This window comes from Merops nubicus, unplaced genomic scaffold (assembly GCF_000691845.1).
Source record: "Merops nubicus isolate BGI_N331 unplaced genomic scaffold, ASM69184v1 scaffold26143, whole genome shotgun sequence".
Lineage (NCBI taxonomy): Eukaryota > Metazoa > Chordata > Aves > Coraciiformes > Meropidae > Merops > Merops nubicus.
Genome location: NW_008598636.1, coordinates 21202 through 24953, shown reverse-complemented (window position 1 = coordinate 24953; position 3752 = coordinate 21202).

Genomic DNA, 3752 nt, shown 5'->3' with positions numbered 1-3752 from the left:
TCCTCCGGGAGCTGCCGGCACCGCCCCGCTGGGCGCCCCCCGCGCCCCCAGGCACACCGTCCAGACACCCGCTAAAGTCACATCGGGAACCAAATCTGCAGGGAAAGGCCGCTGCAGTGAGTCAGAGGGAACGCAGAGGACAGCGGGTAATTGCCACACGTTTAGCAGACCCACTTCATCACGATAATGAAAGATTTGTTTGTCGCTCCAAAGTTCTAATATTTTTCTTATCCAATTAAAAAAACCCGAAAGACCAAATTTGCCAAGTAGGCATCACTGCAATGACTGCTCCTGTTCCCAGTGCTGCCACCAAACTGATCAATACTCCTTTCTCCGAGTATTTCACATGCTCCATGAAACATTATCAGACTCAAAACTAGTAAGCCCCCAACTCTGCAGCCTAGAGATGGATTTGTGTCTATTTTTAAAATGTTCAACGTTCTCCATTTCCTGCAGGGTTCTACCAAACCCAAGGAAAATGAAGTGAAATGCTTTCCTTCACCTCACCAAAGGGCTTGATGAGCACTGGGCTTGGGGAGATACTATTTTTAGAGTCACTACATTAGAGCAAAGTTTGTCCTTACACTATTAAGTCTGAAGCCAAAGGGAATTTTTATATCAAGAACAACAGTAACATTTATTCCTTCTAAAGCACTTTTTTTTTAGAAGGTCTCACAGCATTTGATAAAGGCAGTAATTACCTTTATACCCCAGATACTGGAACAACAAGAGAGGCAAGATCCCAAGGACTATGTGAAGTGTCTGAGTTATAATGTTAAGCAAAGTCTACACTTTGGCTTCCTGGGGCCTGCTGGGATAAATGGTGGCAAAGCCACTTGCATGGTCCCATTTTGCAGCTGTTTTGAAGAGAAGTTGTCTGATGCAAACAACCCATCACCTAAACACCACACGCTCAGAGTAAGGAGCTGGCAAAGAGCTCAGGCAGTGCAGAGGCAGGATGGAAAGAGGATGTGATGTGTTAGCTGCACGGCTGGAACCAACCTTCAGCTGGATGAACTTAGTTTTGGTTTAGCTACTCTAGAGTGTAAGTGAAGCCCTCAAACCTTGTACCTCTAAAATTAGATGCAGCAGCAGCTTTGACACCAGGCACTTCACATTTTAACTGTAGCGTTTAGCGTTCCTTAATCTGAACATTTTCTGTTCAAAAGGTTCAAGTAATTCCAAAACTGTTATTTTCCAGCGTAATAGCCTAACAAGTCATATCCTGAGTAGTTCCTGCACAGATTGTTTAAAATTCAATTCATTGCACACATAGAAGCACTGCAATGTGTCTTGCATAGACCAAGACAGGCATCATCCTGCCTGACCTTATTAGGGTATCTATTTTTCAGCACTGACACTGCATTTCACTGATATTTGTGCTGTTGCACCTGGATGTGGCCTTATCCTCCCAAATGTAACCACAGCAGACAGCTTGTGGCATTAGCATTTGTGAGGATTTTTGATACTGTTTGTAACAGGGACATAACTGATGGTATAAACCTGTTTGACAAAACATTCTCCCTTAAAATTAATTTCACCTTAACCACGGACAGTTTCAGAACCAAGCTTTTTAGAAGACTTTCTGAAACTGAGTTTTCACTGCCATTTTACTTTTTCAACAATTACAACGCCCTGCACTCTGTGCAGAACAACACTATTCCACCAGCTCATTTCAGGAGGAGAGGCTGGAAGAACTTCTGAAACCCCACAACGAGTTTAAGCTGTTTCACTGAAATACCATAACCCTCATATCCACATCCTGGGGAAAGTGCATGCAAAGCAGCCTACAAATATCCTCACTCCTTCAGTGAGATGAAGAGAAGATAGAAGAGAAAAATATTTGCTTGTGCTTATTTAGTTCTATCCCATTACTATTCATTTACAGTGGAGAACAGGGAAGTTAAAGCTCTGTTCAGTTTTGAGGTTCTTTTACACCAAGCAAATTTGGACTTTGCTTATCTTAGCAATGCAGTTTGGAAATCAGCCTGTTTAACTTACAAATTAGAAATCCACAAAAAGCTCAAGAAAACCTTGGGAAAAAAATAAAGAGCCGTGACAATATTTTAAAGGCTTTGAGGTGAAGCAGAACAAAATTGCATCCAAGCCACTCTAATTCTCCTTTGGGGGTAAATAAAAACTGTGCTGCTTATTTATCACCAAATGGAATTCCCCTAAATTTATGAATTATGATAAAGATCAGGAAGGAACCATGTGTACATTTACCCGGGCTGGTGCATTTGCAAGACTTTTGAAAAGGCAACGTATACACCATAACCCACTGTACGCAGAAAAAGAAAGACATTTAAGGTATTATTTATTAAATGTTTTCTTTTATCTCATTTATCAGTAAGATTTTATGTGAATCTAAGACTGACAAGGACTCTACAAGAACAGTATCATCTCTGATACAGAAGGTGAGACAAAACCAAACCTTCAAACAAAAAGTAGATAGGTAAGCAACCATATTTTGTAAAGAAAGCAGAAAACAGCACAATTTTTTCCCTAAGGTATGAATTTTCCTTGCAGTTTCTAAGGTATAGGACAGTATATACTGATACAACAGACAACATTTAAATGCTTTTATGTAGTAACTTGCTCTTGAGACCACCCATTTGATATCTCCTCTATATTATACTTCTATGTTGTCAGTCACTTGCAGCTTAGCTTCCAATTTCTTCACACTAACTTTATTTTAAAACCCTGGTTACTATAAATTTGTCACATTAAGTCATGAAAAGTAAGTTTACAAAACACTAGGAAACTTACAAAACTCGAAAACAAGCTTTCTTAGTGTCTTTCTTTCATTTTCATACTCTTGGAATGGACAAGAAATGAAACAGAATATTGTTTTTTAAATATTCCTATTAAAGGACAAGAATAGTCCAATTGTGCAATTAAATACAACATGTGACTTTCTAAATCTTGACCCAATTTAGCAGTACTCTGACTGAATGCTGGATGTTTAAAGGTAGTGAAAACTGTCCAACTTCATGTCAAGTTTCCCCTTCAAAAATCATCAGATTAGGAAGATCAGAATTTTCCTTACATTTCACTTCTCTAAGAGGTGAGAGAAGAGAACAAAAAATACTGAAAAAGGTGGTTCAAAAATAATTGGACTATCAGTATGTGCTTTTAACAAACATGCATGATTACAGATTTGTTAGCTTTTTTCCCCCCCCAATATGGAGCCAAGTTAAACTTTACATTATAATCTAGCTGGACTATCAGTATGTGCTTTTAACAAAAATGCATTATTGCAGATTTGTGAGCTTTTTTTCTCCCAATATGGAGCCAAGTTAAACTCTACATTATAATCTAGTTTTGCATGGTGAAGCACCTCAGTGCTTCCTACAGCCCCCTGGAGTTCCCTGTGTCATGGATGTGGTGACAATCCGGGCAGGGCAGCAGCTCTGAGCCACGGCTGCCCTGCTTCTTGCTCTGGGGACAGTTTGGTTGTTTCTGAGCTGCAGGAATCCAGGATTATTAACTCCAGCCATCCCAACCCCACTCGTGCAGAGCCAGTTCAAGCATGTCCACACCATGTCCCTGGAACTTGGTCTCTGGGGCAAAAAGCAACTTGGTGCTGCCACAGCACCTCGGGTCTCAGCACCATGCTCTGTGGGACACCCCAACCAGAACTCCTCAGGGCTGCTGCCTCCACACTGGCTGCCATGAGGTTGAGCAGGAAGCCTCTGTGCTGCAGAGGCAGGCAGGAGGTAACACCATTTCTGCTGTAACACCCCTGCAAT